The sequence below is a fragment of the Lactuca saligna genome, chromosome 8 (genome assembly GCF_052625555.1).
Source record: "Lactuca saligna cultivar CGN05327 chromosome 8, ASM5262555v1, whole genome shotgun sequence".
NCBI lineage: Eukaryota > Viridiplantae > Streptophyta > Magnoliopsida > Asterales > Asteraceae > Lactuca > Lactuca saligna.
The window spans coordinates 181,661,690-181,676,145 of record NC_136424.1 but is presented as its reverse complement, the minus strand read 5'-3'; positions in this window follow the sequence as shown (position 1 = coordinate 181,676,145).

Sequence of the window (14,456 nt, the reverse complement as noted above, 5' to 3'; positions counted from 1 at the left end):
TCGCATACGTGGACTTCGGCCACATCACCCTCGCTCAAAACGCGCCATGTGTCTGAAGTTTGCTGAGTCATCCGAAAGGGTCCACTAGGAGTCTGACACGTGTCGGCTTCCCTCGCATGAACAGTAGCTGTGTGTCGGATTCTGATTCGACCGAAGGGAGGCCCAATCCGAAGCTCGCAGCTGGACTGAGCCTCGCACCGCCTAGCCTCCGAGCCTCGCAGATGGACCAGTAGACCTCAGTCCAATCAACAACTGCCACCGAGGCCTTCACACGTGCAGTCACCTGTACACCCTCGCCCAGCTGCTACCGCGTGGCCTTCGCTCCTGATGTCACCTTCCCTCGCATGTTGGCTCCTCTCCTCCTTAAGTCGACTTCGGAACCCTATAAATAGAAGGGTATGCGAGCCTTCTCGGTTACTTTTGGAGTTTTGCCATATTTAGCCCCTTTCTTCATATTTTCTTCATCTTAGCATCCCCCAAAGCCCCAGTATCAATTATAAGCCCCGGAATACTACATGAAGTGCACGAGAAGCCCAAAAAATTTATTTTTTCGGTTTCGAAGCCCAACCTTTGCAGAGCCCGGTTTCTCAATAAAACTCCCGAATTTATTAGAAACGATCGTTTTAAGCAACGATTTGCTGCCCAATTATCATTAAATCATGTGAGTGTGTAGTCACTTTCATCTTACACCTAGATATGGAATATTTTCTATAAAATATGTGCTATGTGTAATTATATTAAGTGTTTATTTGAAGTGATTGTTGAATAGATGTTTTATACAAGTTTTAAACTGTATATGCTTTTTATCCACAAAATATGTTGGGTAGAACATGGGTAGATGAAATAGTTGATGTGTGTTAAAATAGTGAGAGGCTTCGATATTGTTGTTGTTGTTGTAGTCATCTAGCGGAGTATAGATGACGACCATGGAACCTTCTAGATAGTCCAGTGGAACACTAACAGGTTCACAACTTGTAGGTGTTGATGAACTAAATGTTCATTGGTGTACTCCATCCCCCTCATGGTTGCCTTTAGGACATGTATGGCTGAGGAAACCCCTTAGCAATAGTGTCCATCCCAATGATATTCCTTAGGCTAGGACCCTTGTGATAGGTTTTTAGGGACGTAAAGTGAGGACAACGGGAATGGGTAATCAGGGTTATTGTTGATTGGTGAACTTAATAAGTATATTATTAATGTGGGTTGGAAATCCTATATGCTCACCAGGCTCCCAAGCCTGAACCACTCAGTTTTTATGATTACAGGTAGTGGACGCCGAGCATAGTCGGAGGACGAGGAGAGATTTTTGATTATAGGCCAGTGGTTGTAAATAACTGTTGAAAGGCTTATAATGTCTTGTTTATGCTTTTGATCTGTATTGGAACATGACATCCCGAGGTTTTGATATGAAATGAAACTATACATTTCTTAAGGAAAGATTTTGATAAACTTTTATCATGTTTTGTTTTGGGGACCAATTCCGCAACATCTTTTAAAAAGATTTCTCTGATTTTATTTTAAAAAGCATAAATTAAATCGGTCTTTTCTGGCCGAGAAATTTGGGGGTGTCACAGGAAACTTCTTGATAAGCACAAGAGAGACAAAATATCGGGTGGTGCCCGAATCAAACAACACCTGAACTGGGATTCCATTCACAAGGAACGATCCTAAACAAGGCACATGCTATATCAAAATCACAGCGACATAATATAAAAGCATAAGGATAAGAAATCATACCCGTCACCACATCGGGTGCAGTGTGTGCCTCATCGGCTGTCAGTTGAAATGCTTGGCTCCAAACCACTGGAGCCTCAAACTTCACCTTCCGGCCATCCACAACCCGTGTTGTCGCTGGAGTCGGCACCACAGCCGGCGCCGCTTCCGCTGCTGCTGTCATTCTAGGGAAATTGGCCTTTTATGGCCCTTCTGATTGCAATGAAAGCAAATCAGGTCAGATATCTGAATCGCAGGAGTATGGGCAGTACAATCCCTACCAAAATGCCCAACCTTGCCGCACTTATAGCAGCCTGAACCTGACCCAGTGTGACAAGCTCCCTTGTGTGACCGACGACATTTTCCACAGCGGTCCCGCCATGACTGGCCTTTCGGCCTACCATCGGATCTCTTGGGCTTCTTCCCCTGAAGCCCCTGCCATCTGCCCCTCCTCTGCCTTCCTCTTTCGGATGTGCTCCAGATCAATCTCCCTCTCCCTAGCCTTGGAAATCATGGAATGCAGGGTAGGGTAAGCTGAAAAATTGACATGCTCCCGGATGTCAGCTCGTAGCATGTCATGGTAGCGGGTCATCTTCATGTCCTCATCACCCGCATACTAGGGCACCAACAAAGCCCTCTCCGAAAACTTGGCGGTGATCTCCGCCACACTCTCCGTCGTTTGTCTCATATCTAAGAACTCCCTAGCCAGCTGCTGAAGCTTTACAGCTGTCGCAAACTCTGCTCTGAACCGGGTCACAAAATCCGACTATGTCATAGCCTCAACAGTCGAGACTCCCAAAGAGTCACCAACCGACTCCCACCAGTCCCTAGCCCGGCCCCTCAAACACCCTGTTGCAAATCGTACCTTCGACCCCTCGGGGCAGAAGCTGGTCAGCTGTGCAGACTCAATGTCCGTAATCCATCGTCTGGTAGCAATGGGGTCCTTCGCCCTGTGGAAATCTAGCACACCACTCCCTCTGAAGTCCTTAAAGGAAAGTGTGTGTGGTCCTAACTGGCTAGCCGCCATGTTACTCCAGAACAACCTGAGGCGATCCTCCATCAGCTCAATGATCCCCTCCTTGATCGACCCGAAGATAACCGGTGTCACATCAAGGATACCCCTCGTGATCTCGGACGCAATGAACTCGCGTAACCCATCATCCACATGCTCGGATCCTGCCCCTAAGCCCGATCTTGACCCGGATCCTGAACCTCCTGCTCCATGTCGCATGACCACCATTATGAAAATTAACATATGAATGTCAGGGCCACATCTACTTTCCAGGTTTCCCGGTTCCATCTAGGCCCTCCTTGGTTCGAGTACGGATCCTCTGCTTCCAGTAGTACAGGCCCATACTACCTTCCACATCTATTCATACTTTCCTCAAGAATTGCTTCGACTTCACCAAATCCCTTTTACCGATACCCTTTCCACTGACCTCATCCTAGGCTTCCCTAGGGCATTCTCTGACCTACTCTCCGCCATCAACTGCACTAGGAGTCCCTACCCCCTCCCCCTAACTAGCTTGCGGATACTATTACATATCCACTCCTTAGTTAGTTGAAGCTAGTCAGAACCCCCATAGCACAAAGCAAGCATCATTAATGCTTTGAGTAACCAAACTAGCCATAACATACACAGGCCATCCGACTACTGACTAAACTGTCCTAGCATACAACTCATACAACAAGCACATAAGGCATCCTTCCTAGATCCTTAGCCCTAGCTAGCATGCAATTCTCAGAATCATATATCAGGCACACAAGGCATCCTCCTAGATCCTCGGTCCTGTTCTAGCATGCAGTTCTCTGAATCAAAACCATATAACATAGCATAACAAGTATGGGTATCTTGTGGAAAACTTACTTGATCCCGGTCGGTCGCACGCATCACACACTTCATCTTTCTTAAAATTTCTCAGTTTAGACTTTAGAAAACCATTTTTCCTTGAAAGATCTTTTAGTCCCTCGATTTAAGTCCAGACACCCCCGAGGGTGTGTGCGAATCCATCAAACCAGGGCTCTGATACCAACTTGTAACGACCCAATTTTCAAGGCCAAAAATTTCGTTTTTGAACTAACGCGTTTCACAAACATTTTTACCAAGACATTGTCAATAAACACTCATTACAAAATCATAATGCTGTATTTCAAACCATAACATCAAAAGTATAGAAAATCAGAGTACAGTCCTAAAAACTTCTTGCAGAAACATGTGTGTGTGTGTGTGATGCGTTGCTACGCTGCCGAGTCTTTCCCTTTTGACGAAGAGGTACCTGAAACCAAAACCAAAACTGTAATCACAAAGCTTAGTGAGTTCCCCCATCATACCACATACCACACAATATCGTCAGTATCTTTCAACCGGTAATCTTCATCGATATCTTTCAACCGGTAGCCTTCATCAGTATCTTTCGACCGGTAACCAACATCGGTATCTTTCAACCGGTAACCATCATCGGTATCTTTCAACCTGTAACTGGGGACTATTTCACCCCTACTACTAACATACAATCAACTTATATAAGCATACAGTCAGGCATATCCGGGTATTGACCTACCCTTGGGTCCTAAGGACCACTATCAGGGAAACTAAACCGTACCATACACATAGCATACTATCAACACATTACCAGACCAAGATAATTATCACAAAGGCCATTATCTTCTAAATACCCCTTTTTGGTGGGTCGACATTGTGGCCTTAGACCCACCCCTACTGGAAGGTAACTCACCTCAATGTCGTGCAGTGTCTGAACATTCCTCGACACACAAGTCGACACCCTATAACTCCTCGATCCCTACACGCCAACCTTCAAGTCAACATACGTCACATATAACCCTAAACAGGGTCAGTCCAAGTCAACATTGGTCAAAGTCAACATTCAGTTGACCTGACTCGCCGAGTTCGCCTACCAACTCGTCGAGTCCATGCTTCACTAATCCCACACAAAACCCCAGCTCCACTCGTCGAGTCTAGCAAAACTCGATAGGTTCTCCTTCAATCATAACATTGGGACCATCTTCATCCGACTCGCCGAGTTCCTTCTTGACTCGTCGAGTTCATCTCCAACTTAAGAACTTGTCCAGTCTATGACTCACCGAGTTGTATGAACAACTCGTTGAGTCCGTCTTCAAAGATTGGGAGATTGCTATGGACTCGTCGAGTTTGCTCATACCATTCGCTGAGTCCCATAGCTTCCAGGTACCTTTTCGCGTCTAAACACACAAGGGACTTCCTTCCTAACACTTACCCATTCACAGAAACGGGGTTGGTGCACAATGGTTACCGACTTGTCGAGTGCCAAGAATAATTCGCCAAGTCCAACCTTGACCAACTCCATATAGTCTATTTAAATGAGGTCTAACACACCAAAACCATAGATCTGGCCTCCTAATGTTCATTTTATTTGTAAAGTTCCAAACTTGATGCACATGCATGGGGTCTTTAGCTCAAAAATCCATATAAAGTGTCCTACAATGTGCATAGGGATCTCATTGCCCTAAAGTTGGAACCTTTATGCCATGAGACCCCTCTTAAGGCCCAGATCTGAAGCTAGAGTCCACATAACACTCCTTAAATCCTAAAATGGCTTGAAAAGCCCCAAATGCACCTTAGATCTACAATCTAAAGATGAACAACCAAATGAAAGACCAAAGCAGGGGCATTTTACCTTGATTAAGCTGAAAATAGGATGAGATTATTGGATCCACAAGCTCCAAGTCGAATACTCAAGCTCCCCTTCTTGTTCCAAGCTTCACAAGTCAACAAAAGCACCAAAATGGCCTTAACACACATACACACACACACAAACGGCTAGGGTTTCAATATGCAACTTAGGAGAGTTTTGGGGACAAGGGAGGCTGAGTTAAGTTGTTTATATAGGGTGCAAACCCTCATATTAGGGTTTTTTCCAGACAGGACGGATTCATCAAGTCCAGTCTCTGACTCACCGAGTCAGCCACTTAACTCCCGTGTCCAATGCGCTTCTACTCGACGAGTTGGTCCACCAACTCGCCGAGTCCCAGGCCAAAATGCAATATAATTAACTTAAAATACGTACTAGGAACCAGGTGTTACAAACAGCTAGCCAGGGAGTTTCAGGATCTTACTCAGACTATGGAGACGGTGGCGGAGATTACGGCTAAGTTCAGGGAGAGGGCTCTTCTCGTTCCTCAGTACGCAGCTGATGAGTAAATGAAGAAGGCCCGATATGATGAGATGTTGTGGAGTAATATCCACCAGTTTGTGAGCTGATCCAGTTGTAAAACGCTGGATGACATGATTGCCAGGGCTCGTGAGAGAGAGATTGACCTTGAGATGGAGAGAAAGAGGAAGTCGGAGGTGGCTTCGGGTACAGGGAATTCGGGCAAGAAGCCCGAGGTATCAGATAACAGATCTAGAGGATAGCAAAGCCATAGTCTATGTGACAAGTGTGGGAGATTGCACAATGGGTCGTGCAAGGCAGGGAGTCCCGGTTGCTACAGTGCGGACGGACTGGACATATGAGTAGAGATTGTATAGCTACTCCCACTGTTACTGCAACATCTGATCTGATTTGCTTCCATTGCAATCAGAGGGGACATAAAAAGTCCCAGTGTCCGAGTGTGATAGCAGCAGCAGGGAAGATGGTAGCACCTGCCCCTGCAACATTAAGGATTACAGATGACCGTCAGGGCCGAAGTGAGGCGCCAGTGGTGAAGAGTAGAGCTTTTTAGATGATAGCAGAGGAGGCGCGAGCGACTCCTGATGTGGTGACGGGTATGTATTTCCTTTCATCTCTTTGTTATTTTGGATTGCTGATTGTTCTTATAGTTATGTGTTTCTATATATAGGGTCGTTCTTAGTGAACGGCATATCAGCTACAGTCTTGTTTGATTCGGGGGCTATCCGATCGTTTGCTTCGCTAGTGCTTAGCAAGAGGTTTAGTAGAGCTTAGGGAGAGCTGGATTGTCCACATGAGGTTGAGATAGTTGATGACAGGACCGTTAGGGTCGCGAGAGTGCATAACGGGTGTTCGCTTCAGTTATTCGATGAGCGGTTTTCAGTACACCTGGTCCCTATTCCTTTGCGAGGGAATAAGGTTATAGTGGGTATGGACTGGCTGAGCCTCAATGGGGCAGTGATTGACTGTGAGTTACAGCTAGTGAGGGTCCACACCCCAAGTGAGGGAGAGTTAGTGATTAAGGGCAAGAGGCCAAAGCGCGGACTGATCCTTTGCTCAACAGCGAGAGCGAGGCGCTACTTTCAGCAGGGTTTGTCGCCTACGTTCTAGATGACCGGGAGAAGGGCAAGGTGATAGTCGATGATGTACCGGTAGGGCGAGACTACCCGGACGTATTCCCAGAGGATTTTCCTGGGATACCTCCGGAGAGACAGGTTGATTTCAGGATTGACCTAGTCCCTGGTGCGGCTCCGATAGCCAAGGCATCGTATCGGTTGCCTCCTCCAGAGATGCAGGAGTTGTCTACGCAGCTACAGGAGCTGCTAGACAAGGGTTTCATTAGACCGAGTAGTTCGCCATGGGGAGCCCCGATCCTGTTTGTGAAGAAGAAGGATGGGTCGCATCGTATGTGGATCTATTACTGGGAGTTGAACAAGGTAACGGTGAAGAACTGTTACCCAATCCCGAGGATAGATGACTTGTTCGATCAGCTTCAGGGAGCATCTTGGTTCTCCAAGATTGATCTGCACTCCGGTTATCATCAGATGCGGGTCAGGGGTGAGGATGCTCAGAAGACAACTTTTAGAACCTGCTATGGTCATTATGAGTTTGTGGTGATGCCTTTTGGTCTCACCAACACTCCATCCGCATTCATGGATTTCATGAACCGCGTATGTAGACCGATGTTGGATTGGTCTGTGATAGTATTCATTAACGACATCTTGGTTTACTCCAAGACTCAGGAGCAACACGAGGATCACTTGAGAGAGGTGCTAGAGACACTGAGGAGGGAGATACTTTTTGCAAAGTTCTCCAAGTGTGAGTTCTGGTTGCTTGAGGTGTAGTTCCTTGGTCACCTCGTCAACCAGAAGGGTAGTCTAGTGGATCTGGCCAAGATCAAGGTTGTAATGCAGTGGAGGTCTCGAGGTCTCCATCTGAGATTCAAAGCTTCCTAGGTTTAGCAGGGTACTACAGCAGATTCATCCAGGATTTCTATAAGATAGCAGTACCACTCACTCGATTGACCAAGAAGTCGGAGGTGTTTCATTAGGGGCCTGAGCAGCAGGCGGCATTTGAGACCCTCAAACAGCGATTGTGCAAGGCACCGATTCTTACCCTGCCAGAGGGAGTGGATGATTTCATAGTCTATTGTGATGCTTCGATCGTAAGGATGGGAGCAGTGTTGATGCAGCGGGGGCATGTGATAGCTTATGCCTCTAGAAAGTTAAAGCCTCATGAGGCTAACTACCCGACGCACGATTTAGAGTTGGGGGCAGTGGTATTCGCCCTCAAGATTTAGAGGCACTATCCTTATGGGGTCCGTTGTACCATCTGCACGGATCACAAGAGTCTGAGATACCTCATGGATCATCCAAATCTTAACATGAGGCAGCGTCAGTGGTTAGATGTGGTGAAGGATTACGATTGCGAGATCCTTTATCACCCGGGGAAGGCCAACGTAGTGGCCGATGCCCTGAGCCGCAAGGCGGTAGCAGCCTCGATCAGGGGCATATGCCTGAGGATAACAGTGATTACTCCCTTGTTGGAGCAGATCAAGGAGGCTCAGGTTGAGGGCCTCAAGGAATAGAGGTGGAAGTGTGAGAGGATCGTGGGCCGAGTAGCTTCTTTTGATTACGACAGTCGGGGATTGTTGACCCTTCATGGGAGGGTTTGGGTACTGTACTGGGGTGGAGTACGGCAGGTATTGATGGACGAAGCCCATAAGTTAAGATTTTTCATGCGCCCAGGGGTGACGAAGATGTATAGAGATCTTCGAACCGACTATTGGTGGCCCTGCATGAAGCGGGATGTCTTCTTGTATGTGGAGAGATGCCTGACTTGCAGGAAGGTCAAGGCAGAGCACCAGAGACCCCATGGCAAGATGCATCCATTAGACATTCCCATATAGAAATGGGAGGACATTACCATGGATTTTGTCACTAAGCTTCCCAGGATTGCACAGGGAGTGGACTCGATTTTGGTCATAATGGATCGGCTAACCAAGAGTGCACATTTTATACCGATTCCGGAGAGCATATTGGCTGAGAAGCTAGCCGACATTTATGTGCACGAGGTAGTGGCATGACACGGAGTGCCTGTTTCAGTGGTGTCATACCGAGACGTACGTTTTACTTCCAGATTTTGGAAGTGGTTCCATGACGAGATGGGGACTCGTCTTCAGTTTAGCACCGCTTTCCACCCCCAAACGGATGGTCAGAGCGAGAGGATGATTCAGACTCTTGAGGACATGCTCCGTGTATGTGTCCTAGATTTCGGTGGTAGTTGGGATACATATCTTCCACTAGCAGAATTTTCATATAATCTTAGTTATCACGCTAGTATTAACCACACTCCTTTCGAGATGCTATACGGGAGGAAGTTTAGGACCCCGATTTGTTGAGGCGAGGTCGGTAAATGGGTCATCGGGAGTACCGAGGTGGTGCTCAAGACCACAGAGTTGATCCAGTAGGTTCGTAGTAGACTGTAGACTGCACAGAGTCGGCAAAAGAGTTACACCAACAGGAGGCGTTCGGACTTGGAGTTTTAGGTGGGCGATATGGTCCTCCTAAAAGTGTCACCCTGGAAGGGTGTTATCAGGTTTCGGAAGAGGTGCAAGTTGGGCCCTAGTTTCATTGGTCCTTTTAGGGTTTTGGCCCGGGTGGGCCAGGTTGCTTATCGGTTGGATCTTCCGGCAGAGCTTAGCGAGATCCATAACACTTTCCATGTTTCTCAGCCGAGGAAGTGTTTGGTGGACGAGTCAGCGATTGTACCCTTAGAGGATATTCAGGTTGATAGCAGCTTGAATTATATTGAGAGACCAGTTGCGATCTTGGATCTGAAGACGAAGACCTTGAGGAACAAGGTGGTTCAGTTGGTGAAGGTGCAGTGGTAGCACAGTAAGGGTTCCGAGTGGACGTAGGAGACTGAAGAAAAGATGAAAGAGAACTATCCAGAACTGTTTTCAGTTTCATCTGCAACAAACTTCGAGGACGAATTCTAAAATAAGTGGGGGAGAGTTGTAACGCCCCAATTCTCTGGTATGGTTTAAATAAGATTTCTTGGGTTAAGGCCTACTCAACAAGTTTGTCGCCATACTCGTTGAGTAGCACCAGGGTGGGATCATTTGATAAGTGACCTACTCGACGAGTCCATATTGGGACTCGGCAAGTAGGTGCTGGTAGATGAAACCCTAATTCTCGGGGTTTTACATCCTATTTAAAGGAACCTCAGCCCCCTTTGGGTCTCTTTACACTTCTAGAGAGCTCTTGTGAGACCCTAATCCGTGGGTATGTGTGCCCTTGTGTGTTGAAGCTTTAAAATAGGGTCTTTGGAGGGTGAAGGCTTGGAGGAGAAGGGGATTCGAGCAAGTGGAGTGTGGGACTCAACACTTATCTCAGTTATCATCTTCTAGAGGTACCCAAATCGCCATTTCCTTGTAAATCTCTTCTATTGGTTGAGTTCTGGAGTTTCTTTTATGGAATGTTAAGTTAATGACCTGAGCTATAGGTTAGATCTGAAGTTGTAACTTCAGATATGGACTCTCCTTGGATTCTAGAAGCATAAAGTTGTAGTCTTGGTCATGATTGAGGTCTCTTTTGAGCATGAAGCTCCTTGAAGAACTTAAAATAAGCATTTAGAGCCTTTATAGCCATGCATGTACGTAAAGTTTGAAACTTTACGTGATAAGCATACCCTAGAAGCTTGGATCTGTGATTTGGAGCCGTTGCATGGCTCAAATCAAGTCTGTTGAAAAAGTGGACAACATGAACTCGGCGAGTCGCAAGGTTGACTAGGCAAGTCCTATGAAGATAGCCGTAGACTCGACGAGTTGGATGAGCAACTCAGCGAGTCCGATGAAGATTGCCATAAACTCGACGAGTTGAAGAACAACTCGGCGAGTCGGATGAGTTTTCCCCAAGATATGAATGCATGTGTATACGTCGTGTTGATAGAAGGAAACCAGGTGAGTAGTCTTAAGGATTTGATCGTAAATTGTAAGAACTCGACTAGTCGCCCCGGTGACTCGGCGAGTGGGAAGAAGTTTCAAGGAACTCAGCGAGAAGCCTCGGGTACTCGGAGAGTTAAGGTCAACATGGACTATTGACCTTGACTAAGGACTTTGACTTTGATTAGGGGTAAATGGTTTTTATACCCTCAGTTCAGTAATCAGTACCTGACCTAGTGTTTTGTGGAATTGTAGCCGGACAGTTCCGGAGCAGCAGCCAGCCAACGTTAGAGTTAGCATCTCAGCAGCCAACGTTACGAGGTGAGTCTTCCTTCCAGTAGGAACGGGTCTACAGCCACAATGCCGGCCTGTCTAGCTAGCAGTAGTTCCGGACTTTGGTCCGACGCAGTAGATCAGTGTGCTTGATGTCTTTGTGATTCAAGCATGTCTTGTGTTATGTGTTTCGGACTTTGGTCCGATGCAGTATGTAGTATATGTGTTTATGCTAGTTGATATGTTTATGCTGTCCTATGTTATGCTCAATCAGTTTCCAAACTTCGGTCTGATGCAGGGGACAAGGTCCCAGTCGGATCCGAACTTTGGTCCGATACAGTTTCCGGATTTCGGTCTAATGCAGAGGCCAAGGCACTGGTTAGTTCCGGACTTTGGTCCGATGCAGTTTTTAGACTTCGGTCCGATGCAGAGGGCAAGGCCTTGTTTAGTTCCGAACTTCGGTCTGATGCAGTTTCCGGATTTAGGTCTGATGCAATGGGCAAGGCCCAATAGGTGCTTTATATGTTACTGTATGGTATGTGGTAGTTTGGGGGAGCTCACTAAGCTTCGTGCTTACAGTTTCAGTTTTGGTTTTAGGTACTTCCGCAAGCAAATGGAAGAGCTCGGGCTGATGGCTTCGCACACACCACATTTTCAGTTATCATGGGAGTTTATTTTGGATGTTACTATGATTGATACATATTTGTTTGGCACAGTACTATCACATTTTAGTTTCTCTTAACATGGTTTTATTATATATGATGTGATTTTAGTAATTTTAACACAAAAATTTTTGGGTCATATTTTAGGTCGTTTCACAAATTCGACATAATTAGCAAGATTAAACAACCATATAAAGGAAAAAATTACAACCTTAGAAGTCTTTGGTTCCTTTTGGCTGTTAGGAGGTTGATGAAGATGACATCAAACTCCAAAGTAGTGCTCTCTAGAGATATCCACCAACAATACTTTAGCTTGATACGATGCTAGTCTTCTTCTATTAATAATAAAACTTGATGAGACCTTGCTTTGACCCCTTCTAAGCTCTTCTGTTGATTCGTGAATGAGTTCTGCAAGATCAGTAGAAAGAATGGCCGTCAGCTGTTTCCCAGGAGGAGGCCCCCGGAAAGACGCTCCAACGGTCAAGTCAAGTGAAGTTCTTTAGGGTTTAAGTGTTGATCTAGAAGAGAATTGCTTACCTGTTGGGCTCCTAAGCGTGCCCTTTTATACTTAGTGACCCTGCTCATCTATACAAGTCAAGATTGCTTTTGGGGTACAAGCTCAGAGGCGCTGATTGGAGGATAATGCGCCTCTTTCTGTCAGAATACTACTATTGTTCCGGGGATAATGCCCTGAGTATTTGCCTTGTCGCTTGACCGTATCTTTTTTCTTGGCATCGAGAGCGTCTCTAGCGGGCACGAGCCTTTCACCAGGGTGCCCTACTCTTAGGGCGCTGTCAGGCGCTGAGCCCGCTTGGCTTAGCTCGGCCAGTACGCCAGGTTCCTTGGCCGGGCGTGCCGCTTCCGTGATGGCTAAGGCACGTCATCAAAACTCTTAAGCATTTAAGAAAAAATATTTTGTTCTAAAGGAGAGTTTAAATAAATATCAATGCATCTTCATATATTCTCAACTACATAAGAAACTATAGAATATGGAGAGGGAGGAAGAACTCGCATAAATCATCAAGATTAAAGGAAATCAAATAACTACTTTATATGACCATTCATTTTAGTCTTTATCCATTGAGTTTATTTGACTTTCAACCCACACTTCTATCTATTAAAAGGCTATGGTTCAACGAGCATGGAATAAATAATAAACAAGTAAACTTGTTTATCCCTCCATTCCAGAGTTACACGGTTTTACATGAAGAAAAGGAGAAAAAAATGTAGCACATGTGCAAGAAGGAAGTCCTTATAATCCGTTATTAAAATACTTATTTAATACATATTCTTTACTTCCATGTGCATGCTTCATCATGGTGTAGTGTGCATGATTCTAAAGTACCACACTTTCAATATAATAAGCATTAAGAACAACCAACTGGTTCCCATAAATATTTCCAATTAATTACAAGAATTATATTTATATATCAAGGATCAAATTCTTATAAATAATATATTTATATCAAGTTGTTGTTAGTGTGACCCTTTAGGATTATATATTATTTAACAGTATCATTTTACAATGACTCTTGGGCATCTGGATCTTTCAATCTCCCATTTGAACAAGACTCCTCATAGATTGATATAGACAGTGGTGAACGTCTAGCGACAATTTACTTCCCATAGTAATATATGACTAAGTACCATTCTATCAACATCCAAATCCCAAAAGCTCAAAGCCTTAATTGATTTATTAGGTAAGTTTATCAGTTATCCCTTTAGTATAAACATCCTGTTGAACATGAGACTTAGAACACAATCAATCTCATTTTATGTTCAACTTTGGGTAATGTGAATTAGATGTTTATCTCTCAACACATAAGAGGAACAAATCACGTCTTAAGTACATAAGCCACTTGCATAGTTCACACCACACCTAAAAATGGCTTTTATAACTGCCCGGTTAAGGAAAAACATTTGATAATAACAAAGCACAACACTCCATACACTTAAGTCACACTATGTATCTCATGTGTTAAGGGTACAAAGATAGATTATATGTTGGATTAATGTCTATGTCTATAACTATAATTGGTAAGACTTGACCGACCTGACATGGTCCATTTGGGTTGCATGGCATCATGCATTTGGATAGACTAAAATGAGAGAAATAACACTTAAGGTTTATTAAAATATTATATGTTCTAATATTTTAATAATATTATTTAATTAGTATTGATCAAGAATTAATCTAGAATTAATTAAGTGATCAAAAGAAGACTAGTTAAATATATGGGTTGATTGAATAAATCATCCATACTTATATAGTAGGCTAATGCTCCATGGATTATCAAGTTGGGCTAAAACCCATAGATTGCTCCATGGATGCTCCATGGTGTATTTGAACCCATGGATCCAAGGAAATGGAAAGCCATGACAATTAGGGTTTACCCTAATTGTGACTAACTATATAATGATCTTATGATTGACGAAATCAGCCACTAAGTGAAGAAGTGAGCGCAAACCGATTTTAGAAGTGTTCTACTTTCTCTCAAGTTATTCCAAATGCATTTGATGTTGTGTGAACCATTTGAGGTGTCACACTTGGGGCACTAGGCTCTCAATCTACATGGAATCAAGCACCAACAAAGAGGTATATCATTCTACTATAATTTATATTATTTGTACTTCATAATATGTTAGTTAGGATAAATACCTTGGAAATTGATATTTGCATGTATAATAGAGAAAACA